General features: G+C 42.9%; 1 long non-coding RNA gene across 1 annotated transcript; it reads left to right on the top strand.

Moving 5' to 3' along the window:
* The first annotated feature begins 6,300 nt into the window (after positions 1 to 6,300).
* Positions 6,301 to 13,543, top strand: LOC139552036 (uncharacterized). The gene is made up of 2 exons (XR_011670375.1): positions 6,301 to 7,050; positions 12,978 to 13,543. It is a non-coding gene; the product is annotated as an uncharacterized lncRNA (long non-coding RNA).
* Positions 13,544 to 13,879: the final 336 nt, after the last annotated feature.

The following is a 13,879-nucleotide window of genomic DNA, read 5'->3' as shown; positions in this document are numbered from 1 at the left end:
CTTCTGGCTGTGCCGGGTGGAGATTATGACAGAACATGGCCAAGATGTTCAAACGTTCATAGATGACCAGCAGGGTCAGATAATAATAATCACAGTGGTTGTAGAGGGTGCAACAGGTCAGCGCCTCAGGAGTAAATGTGTGATTAGAAATTGAGTTCAGAATCTGAAACAAAACCTAGGGTTTTTAACTGGTATTTTATCTTTATTGCCCATGGCTCCAACAATAAGTACCTGATTCTGGTCTTGATTTAGCTGGAGGAAGTTGTGAGCCATGCAAGTATTTAAATCAGTCTAATAATTTATCGATGTACACTCACTGGACTCTAACCAAACTAGCTACACTGACACTCCGACACATACATACACACAAAACACATTCATATTGATGCCTCACACACACACACACACACACACATATTCCCTCACACTCTCCACATATGCTGCTGCTGCTACTCTGTTTATAATCTATGCATAGTCACTTTACCTCTACCTACTTGTACATATTACATCAATTACCTTGACTAACCCGTACCCCTGCATATTGACTCGGTACCAGTACCCCTTGTATATAGCCCGGTACTGTCATTTTATTGTGTTATTGTTATTTTTTAGCACATTTTTCTTACTTACTTTTAAAAACTCTGCATTATTGGTTAAGGGCTCGTAAGTAAGCATTTGACGGTAAGGTCTACACCTGTTGTATTCGGCACGTGACAAATAAAACGTATTCTGTGAGACCATTGGCACAGAGCGGGATGATGATCGGGCCGATGACAGCTGGGGGATAGGGAGTGTGCTCCAAGGGGACAAACTACAGAAACACCATGTCATCAGAGAAGATGGTTCAGTCCATTCACTGGCCACAACTGTCACTCTGTCCCTGGTCATCTAGGACTCTTATTCTCCCCTGTCCCCCCCTTATTCTCCCCTGTCCCCCCTTATTCACTCCTTATTCTCCATCTGTCAAACAGATGCTCTATGGCTGAGTGTCCTAGCTTGTCTATCGGTCTACCGGTCTATCCATCTGACTGCATGCAAGCTGCTTGTTACACTGACAGACATGTCTGGTGATGCTGAGGGCTTAAGAACACAGATTTGACATTTTAACAATGCTTAAAGGGATAGTTTGTGACTTTGGCAATGAAGCCCTTCAACTTCTTCCCCAGTCAGATGAACTCGTGGATACCACTTTTATGTCTCTGTGTGCAGTTCGAAGGAAGTTGCTAACTAGCGTTAGCGCAATTGCCAACTGGCATTAGCTCAATGACTAGAAGTACACTGAGTATACAAAACATTAAGAACACCTGCTCTTCCCATGACATACTGACCAGGTGAATCCAGGCGAAAGCTTGGATTTTGATCCCTTATTGATGTCACTTGATAAATCCACTTCAAATCAGTGTAGATTAATGAGAGGAGACAGGTTAAATTAGGATTTCTAAGCGTTGAGACAATTGAGACATTGATTGTGCGTGCGCCATTCAGAGGGTGAATAGGCAAGACAAAAGATTTAAATGCGGTCTGGTAGTAAGTGCCAGGCGCACCGGTTTGTGTCAAGAACTGCAACGCTGCTGGGTTTTTCACGCTCAACAGTTTCCCGTGTGTATCAAGAATGGTCCACCACCCAAAGAACATCCAGACAACTTGACACAACTGTGGGAAGCATTGGAGTCAACATGGGTCAGCATCCCTGTGGAACGCTTTCGACACCTGGTAGAGTCCATGCCCCGACAAATCGAGGCTGTTCTGAGGGCAAAGTGGTATCGTTTGGTATTAGGAAGGTGTTCCTAATGTTTGGGATACTCAGTGTATATGGGAGTAGGCTTCCAGTAATTGTGCTAACTCCAGTTAGCATTGGCTCGCGAAACTACCTCTAACTTCCTTCATACTGAACGAAGAGACATACAAATGGTATCCACGAGTTCATCTGAGTCTCCAAAATCCCAAACCATCCCCATCTATTGCCTGTGGGGATGTCTGAAAACCAGCCAGCACAATCACAGCAGTAGGATCACAACACCATATAACTATCATGACATTTTTTAAAGTGGTAAACACACTGCCCGACCCCACCATTACTGAGACGATTGCTTTTGAAGTCCACTGCAGACTGACACGCAGATAGCAGATAATCCCTCTCTCTCTGAGCGCCAGAATGTCAACCATTGTTACCTGGAGGGTAGGACATTGTTAAGGCTGAGAGTGAAGTGACAGACAGGGTGCTGTTGGGAAAGATCACAGTTCTGTCTGGGGGTGGTGGTGATGAGGCTTCAGAGGATTAGAAAGACTTAGAGCCTGGACACCTCACAGGTGGAGAATAGGGGGACGGAGGATGATGGAGGGAGAGAGAGAGAAGGATAGGAAAAACGTTAGAGAGTAGGAGAAAAAAAGAGATGTGAGGATGGAGGATAAAGAGGCTGGGGGCGTTTTTTAAAATTAATTAAATCATTGAACCTTTATTTTAGCAGGGAGACATACTGAGACCAAGGTCTATTTTACAGAGGAGCCCTGAATTACATACATTACAGAAAATACATAAATACAAAATGCAAGCAAAAAGAAAAACAGTCATAAAAAACAGGTCTTCAATCAGCTTTCTGAATTGGCCTCGAGGCACCAAAACAACACATTTAATTCCAGGAGCTGATTCCACAAATAAGGTGCAAAACAAATGTAGTAACTTACTTGACATCAACGAGGGCCAACTAACTTTCTGGTAGGGAATGAGGTGATGAGTACTACAATTGTTGCCCGTAATAAAGCGCAGCGCGCTATGACAAACTGCATCTAACGGCTTTAATGAAGTGGCAGCTGCGTTCAGTCTAGGACCGATCAGAACGTAGACTGAATAATGTACTTTCTACTATTTAGCAAGAGGCAGGACCAATTTTTTATAGAAGCCCATTTTGTATTCTCAGCTTTTCATCTATCCAGATATTTTTATAAGCAGGGACACAATCAATATGGACACCATCCAAAGTACATATGCTTAAATCATCAGTTATTTTTATGCGCTCTAGAGAATAACATATACATAGTTTTACCTGCATTCAATACTAATTTCAGTTTAATACAGTTTTTCCGTAATACAATGAAGGCAGACTGTAGTTCAGAAAGAGCCTGGTCAACCATGGTGGAAATAGCATACACAACAGTATCATTGGCATTCAAGTCCAGGTTACAATTCTTTCCAGACATGTAAGCAGTAAAAAGTAAAGAAAGGGACAGAGAATCGACCCCTGCGGGACACCTTTCGTAATATCCAGGAAACCTGATTTAACACCATCAGTAGATACACATTGAATTCCATCTGTCAAGTCATTTTTAAACCAGTTACATGCAGCCTGGTCTGGGCTGCATGAGTAAAGCCTCTGAATTTGCAATGAGCGGTCAACCTTATTGAAAGCATTTGACAGGTCTATGAAGAGAGCAGCACAATGTCGCCTTTAATCCTTACAGTTAAGCACATCATTTATAACTAGGGACACAGCAGAGACAGTGCTATGACCTGGTCTAAAACCCAACATTTAGAATACATTTCAAAGACAAGAAAGACCTTAGCTGAGAATAAATAAAGGATTCTAATATAGCTAGGCGAGAAAGTTTTAAAAAAGGCCGATAATTATTTAGGTCACAAGGTCACCACGTTGGTGAAGGGGGGAGTACATGGGCCACCTTCCAAACCTTGGGGATAGTACCAGATATAATCGTCAGGTTAATAATATGTTCCCAGGTACAGTATTGGTCAGTCATTTGCGGTGACTCACGTCAAACCAAAGCGAACCCAGGGTATACCCTTTGGTGTTCCGCACCTCTGTGGATTATCCATACGCTCAAAGCCTTTTCAGACATACTGTCATCTTAACCAATAAGACGAGGTAACAATCCGCTTCTACTATTCAAAAAGATCATCAACAAAAAAATCTCCATTATGGTCTTTTGAAGGTGGATCTTTCTGTCAGAGAGCAGCGAGTGGGAACGTGCTTTTGTGTGCGATCAAGTCTTAGGCTGTCACACGTGCTGCTCAGCACACAGCATCTAACACAACAGGGGGGGACCCCCTCTAATAGCCCCTTCACATGACGCTCGATGGATGAAGCTTTGGGCGAATCTGGTTTCCCCCTTTCAAACTAATCCTGTGTGACAGCTTCGAAATGAATCCCCTGGTTCTGCCATGTAAACCTTAATGTTGTGATGACGTCCAACACAGGTCCGTCACACAACGTTGAGAGTTGGACAGGTCATCTGACATGAAAGAGGGGCGTCGGAAACAAAGGTGTGTGTTTGTGTATGTTTGTCTGTCTGTATGTGTGTGTGTGCGTGAAAACGGGGATCCCTCTGGGATCTGTTCCGCAACAGAATTTGTCATTACATGCCATAGCTTTGAGAATTTTTGTCCTTAATGGCATCAAAGCCACCAAATGTGTCTGTATTACAGTGTTTATGGATAAAGATTGCTGCATACACTCCACCTTGATACAGTTGGGGACAATGTGTGTTAAAGGGGGCACATATGAGCCACTTTAAAGCCTATAGGTCAGAGGTCAAGAATGAGAGGGTTAAAGGTCCAATGCAGATGTTTTGATCTCTATCAAATCATTTTTGGGTATCAATTAAGTACCTTACTGTGATTGTTTTCAATTAAAATTGTGAAGAAGAAACAAAATAGCTTCTTAAGCTAGAATTTTGGTAGGACTGTCAGAGTAGAAATTTCAAACAGCTTTTACACTAAAAGGGCATTACTATAATTTGCACAATTTCACAGTATTATTAAAACCTCAGTGTGGAAATATATTTAAAACACAGAATGTTTTGACTTCACTGGGCCTTTAACATAACATCCCTCGCTTATTTGTCATATTATTACTTGATATGCGATTAAAATAGAATTCAACAACAACAAATACTGACTACTTGTCTGGAGGCATACATATACACTGAACAAAAATATTTATGCAACATGTAAAGTGTTGGTCCCATGTTTCATGGGCTGAAATAAAAATCCCAGAAATATTACACACGCATAAAAAGCATATTTCTCTCAAATTTTTGTGCACAAATTTGTTTACATCCACCTGACAGGTGTGGCATATCAAAAAGCTGATTAAACGCCTCCCGGGTGGTGCAGTGGTCTAAGGCACTGCATCGCAGTGCTAGCTGTGCCACCAGAGACTCTGGATTCGAGCCCAGGCTCTGTCGCAGCCGGCTGCGACCGGGAGGTCCATGGGGAGACGCACAATTGGCCTAGCGTCGTCCGGGTTAGGGAGGGTTTGGCCGGTAGGGATGTCCTTGTCTCATCGCGCACTAGCGACTCCTGTGGCGGGCCGGGCGCAGTGTGCGCTGACCAGGTCGCTAGGTGTTTCCTTCGACACATTGGTGCGGCTGGCTTCCGGGTTGGATGCGCGCTGTGTTAAGAAGCAGTGCGGCTTGTTTGGGTTGTGTTTCGGAGGACGCATGGCTATCGACCTTCGTCTCTCTCAAGCCCGTACGGGAGTTGTAGCGATGAGACAAGACAGTAACTACTAACAACTGGATACCACGAAATTGGGGAGAAAAAAAAGCTGATTAAACAGCATGATCATTACACAAGTGCACCTTGTGCTGGGGACAATAAAAGGCCACTTTAAAATGTGCAGTTTTGTCACACAACACAATGCAACACGTCTCAAGTTTTGTGGGAGCGTGCAATTGGAATGATGACTGCAGGAATGTCCACCAGAGCTGTTGCCAGATAATTAAATGTTAATTTATCTACCATAAGCTGCCTCCAATGTCGTTTTATAGAATAAGGCAGTACGTCCAACAGTCCTCACAACTGCAGACCACGTGTAACCTCGCCAGCCCAGCACCTCCACATCCGGCTTTCCCACCTTCGGGATCGTCTGAGGGGGGTGGGGGGGTGGGTACAGAGGAGTATTTCTGTCTGTAATAAAGTAATTTTATGGGGAAAAACTCCTTCTGATTGGCTGGGCCTGGCTCCCCAGTGGGTGGGCTTGGCTGCCAAGTGGGTGGGCCTATGCCCTCCAATGCCCACTCATGGCTACAGCCCTGCTCAGTCATGTGATATCCATAGATCTAAGCAATGGCAACTAACGTTCTCAAATTCCCAACCTTCATACTCCACTGCTGTGACCATTCCTCATGTAACCCTGGCATGCCACCACAGCCCTACTGCCCGGGGAAAACTCGTTTGTGGAAGTCTTAAAACAAAATCAAAAAATAAATGAGAAAAAAATTGTTCCACCTAAAGTTGCTTTTCATCCCATAAAGCTTGTTTTGATGCCAAACACACTAGACTGTAGTTATACCGAGGCTAGTGTGTCACCATATATCAGCCAGAGAGGAATCCAATAAGTTGCATAAATGCTGTATATTGTTGGTATCTCTAATAAAATCCCTCCTCAGCCGGATATGTTTTAATGGTTGTTATTTATATTTGGGTCTGGACAGCTTTATTCCGAACGCCCACAGAAATCATTACAGTTCCCCATGGAGAGGGCATAAGCACTCTGCATTCTCAACACTCGGCGGTTGTGAACGCACACGCGCACACTCACACGCACACACACAGAGCACACACACACACAGAGCACACACGCACACAGAGCACACACGCATGCACACACACACTCCACGTTCCTCTGGGGCAGATGACTCAGAAGTAGGGAGGTGACAAATGGATAATTTGTCTTAACAGCCAATTTTATAGTTTTTCTGTTAAAACGATAAGAAAAATGTATACAATTCCACGTGAATTCACCACACAGATGGTCTACATCACACTTCCTGCAGAGAGAGAGAGAAAGAAAGAACATTTGATCATTGATGCTGCTGCTGCTCTTGCTTTTCACGAGAGTGGCGCGTGTAACTTCTTGTTGTCATCCAATCACAAGACATCAAAACGCACTAGGCTACAGGCATAGGAGCTAGAGACTGCGTGTGGCAAGTTATTAGGAGATATCTAGGCTAATCAATGGAAGATGGAATTAAAATTACAAAACTAAAAGTTACATTTAAAAAAGGACAGGTTACAACACTAAGAGCCAACAGGTAAGCCGCTACTTAATAATCTGAATGGAGTTGTTGTTATTTACTGTAGGAAGGGGAGAAAGCACACAGTTAAAGATATGTAGTCTCAATTAGCCTAGCTAACACTAGCTAGATAGCTTAACTAGGTTCTCTCGGTTTGATGCTGTCAAGACAGGTACTATGTGTAATTAAATGAGACGATAAATATCTAGCAATAAGTTAGCAGTGTTGTGTATTCATCGATGCCAAGGGAAGTCAGGCTTCCCCAAAAATGTACCAAGAAAAGAAGAAAAATACATAACATATTGCAACTTTCGCCTCTGTGTTTCATCATTTTCTTTCAATTCGCAAGAGGCTGAATGTCTCTCACTAGAGGAAGCATCCGAGCGTGCGAAACAGCGCCCCTCTGTCTCAGTATGTGTAGCCCATCTATCTGATGCTGTCTGCTCAAAAAGAGTATGACATTGTCGCCGCCGGTAGCATTGAATGCATCGGGAGCCAGAGAACATTTGGTCTCCCTTCATAAAAAAATTAGAAACAATCAGCGTTGAGCTAAACTGAGTACGCTGTGAATGGTCCTGGAGCAAAACAACAACAAAAACGTCAAGGGAAGCCAGGTTGGATTTGGCTTCACAACAATCACATCAAAAGCAAAACGTAATTTACCGAAAAAACTTTAAATGTTGCATCTCGTTGTATCATTGTCCTGCGGTGTCTAGCTAGCTAAAATCGGCTCTTTCCTAAATTAGCCATGGATGGAGATAGGAATTTATACTTTTAATGAATTTTTATTAATTCTCCGTACTGGCCAATGATTATAAATTCATACATTGTGTCCCTGGCAGGATGAAAGTTCAATATGTAGCTAGTTGTAGTAGGCTAATGTTAATTAGCTGTCCTGGCGCATCATTGCCCATAAAAGGAAGTTAGGCTAGCAAGCAAGCATTTTAGCCAGGTAGCCTAGGACAACAAAAACTAAAATCGTGTACTGTATGACATAGTCATAGACCGTTTCGTCAACATGAAAGAGAGGAGAATGGCATTGGCGTTTCTCTACAAGTAGGGTTAGTGTGTCAACATGTTTTTGCACGCACACCAACACAAATCAGTACCATGGACAGCCACATCATATTAGCTTACTTTGATTTGACTAAATTGTTTTTGGTATATTTTAGTTGTCACTGTATTAGACTAAGCATAGGTTATTTGATGATGTTGAAATGTTGAAGTTGAAATGGTGATGGAATAGTGGAGGCAGCGCCTGTTTTCTTTGCAACTTGCGGTAACTCTCCGTGGTTCTAAATTTGTTTGTTGTTTAGTAGTCCGAAAATGTTGGAAACATTAACTTGCTTGACCATGCTGTAGGTCATGTAACTGTTTGTTAAATGCAATATGCGTTGTGGACTTCACCGGACAGATGTTGGTCTACAGTTTTGTGATGAAACAACCTTTATTTAACTAGGCAAGTCAGTTAAGAACAAATTCTTATTTACAATGACGGCCTACACAGGCCAAACCCGGACGACGCTGGGCCAATTGTGCGCCGCCCTATGGGACTCCAAATCACATCCAGTTGTGTTACAGCCTGGATTCGAACCAGAGTGTCTGTAGTGCACAACTGAGATGCTGTGCCTTAGACCGCTGCGCCACTAGGGAGCCCCAGCAAACAGTATGTACTAACAGGTTATCGCGCAAATACAAAGGTTGTTAATATGGCTTTTTTTCTGTCTTGGCTTCCCCACTGTTTTACACACGCACCGCTACTGTACGTTAGTCGACCAGCGCGAGTCGACTTGATTACTATCTCTCTCCCCCGCCCTGCTCCCCTTGTCACTCACAGACACACACCACACAACCCTTACCCCGATCCATGCTTGAGCAGCTCCTTGGCTTCTCTCTCCCTCCTGTAATACAGAAGAAGAATACATGATGGTGATGGTGCAACGTTGAAAGTCACTGAGCTCTTCAGTAAGGCCATTCTGCTGCCAATGTTTGTCTATGGAGATAGCATAGCTATGTGCTCGAAATAGCCGAATCCACTAATTTGAAGGGGTGTCCACATACTTTTGTATATATAGTGTATAAACAAACAAATGTCAAATATTTTACAATTACAGTTCATATAAGGAAATCAGTCAATTGAAATAAATTCATTAGGCCCTAATCTATGGATTTCACATGACTGGCAATAAAGATATGCATCTGTTGGTCACAGATTTTTTTAAATAAAATAAACAACAGAAACAGAAAACCGGTCAGTATTTGGTGTGACCACCACTTGCCTCATGAAGCGCTACTAAGGCTGTGGCGGTCATAAAATTTTGTCAGACGGTGATTGTCAAGCAAATAACTGCCAATCTCACGGTAATTGACCATTAAATAACATAAACACATTTAGCATCTCCTGGCTTCCATGCATATCCTACAAGCCACTGATTCAGACCTTTGGAACATCTACATTTTAAAAAGTGTAATACATCCATTAAATATAGCCTACACCATCACAATAAATCCATTATTTATTTTAGACAGGTCTAAAGAAACATGATATGAAAAAATATATATTTCAGAAGAACAGAACAGGCTATGCCATATGGATGTGGGCTACACTACTTCATTTAGCAGACAAGATTTGAATATAATTCAGTGGCATTATTTTATAGCATGAAGAATACAATTGAACAAAGCTGAATAAAATAGAAAGGATATTTTCTCCAATTTCTGAGGGAGTGCCCACATGCTGAGCGGTTAACAAAGAAACAGGTCATCCTATATGCTTCATTTAGAGTTATTTATGCAACTTTAGTTGTGATACAAACGTTGGGCTATATGTTTTGATTTTTAATACATTGTAAGGCTGAATGATGCAACTTTAACGATGATTTGAAAAAAGTTGCATGAAAGGCATGAGCTCTGCTTTGCTTCTTGAGCAGGCTGCGCACACTTCATCAGTCTCTCATTCACAGTTTGACAAGCAATTGATAATGCCTCAAATTTCCTGGCGGATTACTCTTTGTGTGGCCGTAATGCCCCCTAAACAAATCCATGCCTTTGCGGCCAGTGCCCGTTGGGCTGAATATAATAATTGTAATTCCCTTCTCCCGGCTGCATGCTCCAATGGACCTCTCATTCACATGGTTTTCTCAGATGTCTAAATTCTTATTAACCGTCACATGAACGGGCCTTTTTCACATCTGAGTTCCGAAGTAGGCTACAACTCTCCCCCATTGTGCAAAATTTGACCTTTTCTGTGCGAGAGATAAATATTCCAAACAGTCTGGGACAGTTGTGGGATGCGATAGATCCAACATTAATACAACCACTAGACAACAAAAACCTGTTATAACCAATGCAACAGATCAGAACGTTTAGCTTAAAATGTTGATCAACTATTTGGCTCTTTCTTCACATTATGAGAGCAGCAATGTGCACACAAATGTTCCAAAATGCAATCAATTAGCGGGAAAACAACATTCTCAAAAGTGACCGAAAATTTGATTATGCACGTAAGGCTATATTATAAAGGTGCATTTTTATGGTGGACATTATCTTCCCCAAACTTGAAACTCACGCACCGCCCATGTATGCCAGTTAGGCTCTACATCGGTTATAAAGCGGATTAATGTGCTTAATTTTAAGAAGTTATTTGGCCACTTCAGTTGATTCAAACCTTATCAAAACATTTAGGCCTATGGGCTAGGCTACATGAGGTGTGCGACTATCATTTGAAAAAGAGCAAAAAAAGGCATGCACTGTTTCTTCCCTTACTGCAAACAAGAGACAATCATTCAAGAGATAAGCTAATATTGTCACACATCAGACTATTCTTGATTTAATCTTGTCTTTACATACAGTGCATTCGGAAAGTATTTAGACCCCTTTACTTTTCCAAATATTTTACGTTACAGCCTTATTCTAAAATGGATTTAAAAAAATTTAAATAACAATCTACATACAATACCTCATATTGACAAAGGGAAGGGGTCTGAATACTTTCCGAATGCATGTATAGTAAATAATATATGTGTGAATTATTTTTGATTTAGAAAGGACCATCTCGAAACAGGGGCAGGGGAAAACAATACATGTCATCTATGCACTTAAATAGCGAATGGGGGATCATGCCAGCCAGGTAGGCCATACTCCTGTTGTAAAGAAAAGTAATATGCTTAATAGTAAGAAAGTGGAGAAATAAATATAGAAAGCTAGCCTATAGAAAGCTGATGGGATCCTCCTCTTTTTAATAGAGGCCATCACTCTGTTTTCTCACGCAATTGCATAGCCTATAGAAATGTTGTGCAATATGAGCTCATGGTCTCTCATGCAGTGTTTGATTTGATTTTCGATTACATTTGCATTGAAGTCAGAGTGATTAGAGGGACAATAGTGCTGAGTACCAGGCAGTTACCAAGTTTAGTAGGCTACTAATGACCATCAGTAGCATTAGAGCTTGGAGAAGCCTAGTTACCGTGACAAAACGCAGTCATGACTTGTGACCACTGATTTGGCGGTAATATGGTAACTGTAACAGCCCTAAGCGCAACACATCTTCTTCACATAGAGTTGATCAGGCTGTTGATTGTGGCCTGTGGAATGTTGTCCCACTCCTCTTCAATGGCTGTTCAAAGGTGCTGGACATTGGCGGGAACTGGAACACGCTGTTGTACACAGCAATCCAGAGAATCCCAAACATGCTCAATGGGTGACATGTCTGGTGAGTATGAAGGCCTTTTTTCAGCTTCCAGGAATTGTCTACAGATCCTTGCGACATGGGGCCTGTGCATTATCACGCTGAAACATGAGGGGATGGCGGCGGATGAATGGCACGACAATGGGCCTCAGGGTCTCGTCACGGTATCTCTGTGCATTCAAATTGCCATCGATAAAATGCAATTGTGTTCATTGTTCGTAGCTTATACCTGCCCATACCATAACCCACCATGGGACACTCTATGCACAACGTTGACATCAGCAAACCGCTCGCCCACACGAAGCCATACATGTGGTCTGCCGTTGTGAGGGTACTGCCAAATTCTCTAAAATGACTTGAGGCAACTTATGGTAGAGAAATTAACATTCAATTATCTGGCAATAGCTCTGGTGGACATTGATCTGGTGGACATTGCTGCAGTCAGCATGCCAATTGCATTATGTTGTGTTACAAAACAGCACATTTTAGAGTGGCCCTTGGTTGACCTCAGATTAAGGTGCACCTGTGTAATGATCATGGTGTTTAACCAGTTCCTTGATATGCCACACCTGTCAGGCAGATGGACTATCTTGGCAAAGGAGAAATACTCATTAACAGGGATGAAAAAACATTTTTGCACAACATCTGAGAGAAATACGCTTTTTGTGCATATGCACATTTTCTGGGATCTTTTATTTCAGCTCATGAAACATGGGACCAACACTTTACATGTTGTGTTTATATTTTTGTTCATATTATCATGACGCTGTAATGCTACAGTAGCTAATCCATCAGAAACCTAACTGTCAGACTCAGATACTCAGGAGGGCGTCACTTGAGTGGGTTGAGTCACTGACGTGGTCTTCCTGTCTGGGTTGGCGCCCCCCCCCCCTTGGGTTGGGCCGTGGCGGAGATCTTTGTGGGCTATACTCAGCCTTGTCTCAGGATGGTAAGTTGGTGGTTGAAGATATCCCTCTAGGGGTGTGGGGGCTGTGCTTTGGCAAAGTGGGTGGGGTTATATCCTGCCTGTTTGGCCCTGTCCGGGGGTATCGTCGGATGGGCCCACAGTGTCTCCCGACCCCTCCTGTCTCAGCCTCCAGTATTTATGCTGCAGTAGTTTATGTCTCGGGGGGCTAGGGTCAGTCTGTTATATCTGGAGTATTTCTCCTGTCTTAACCGGTGTCCTGTGTGAATTTAAATATGCTTTCTCTAATACTCTCTCTCTCTCTCTTTCTTTCTTTCTCTCTCTATCTCGGAGGACCTGAGCCTTAGGACCATGCCTCAGGACTACCTGGCCTGACGACTCCTTGCTGTCCCTAGTCCACCTGGCCGTGCTGCTGCTCCAGTTTCAACTGTTCTGCCTGCGGCTATGGAACCCTGACCTGTTCACCGGACGTGCTACCTGTCCCAGACCTGTTGTTTTCAACTCTCTAGAGACAGCAGGAGCGGTAGAGATTCTCTGAATGATCGGCTATGAAAAGCCAACTGACATTTACTCCTGAGGTGCTGACCTGTTGCACCCTCGACAACCACTGTGATTATTATTATTAGACCCTGCTGGTCATTTATGAACATTTGAACATCTTGGCCATGCTCTGTTATAATCTCCACCCTGCACAGCCAGAAGAGGACTGGCCATCCCTCATAGCCTGGTTCCTCTCTAGGTTTCTACCTAGGTTCCGGCCTTTCTAGGGAGTTTTTCCTAGCCACCGTGATTCTACACTTGCATTGCTTGCTGTTTGGTGTTTTAGGCTGGGTTTCTGTACAGCACTTTGTGACATCAGCTGATGTAAGGACTTAATAAATACATTTGATTGATTGATACTGTATTGCCACTAGCAACTTTGGTCTCACCAGTTACCAGCCTAACAATGTTTTCCCTTTAATATTTCCATTGTGTGTGTTTGTCAGTCCCCCATTGAGAGCTCATCTTTATTCAGACCTGCATGCTGCTCTAGTGAACACACACACACACACACACACACACATATGTGCACACACACACACACACACACACTTACAGTACCCCAGCCTCTCCTTCCGCTTCACTCCCTTTGGCAGCCCTGCCAGGTTGCCATGGTAACATCCGGAAGCGAGTTCCTTTGTGAAGGTTCTGGAGAGTTAAACTAAAACAAAGGAACATTTTCATTTTCATGCTAC

The sequence above is a fragment of the Salvelinus alpinus genome, chromosome 24, assembly GCF_045679555.1.
Source record: "Salvelinus alpinus chromosome 24, SLU_Salpinus.1, whole genome shotgun sequence".
Classification (NCBI taxonomy): Eukaryota; Metazoa; Chordata; class Actinopteri; order Salmoniformes; family Salmonidae; genus Salvelinus; species Salvelinus alpinus.
The sequence above is the reverse complement of the archived record's forward strand: the minus strand, read 5'-3'. Positions and strand labels throughout refer to the sequence as shown.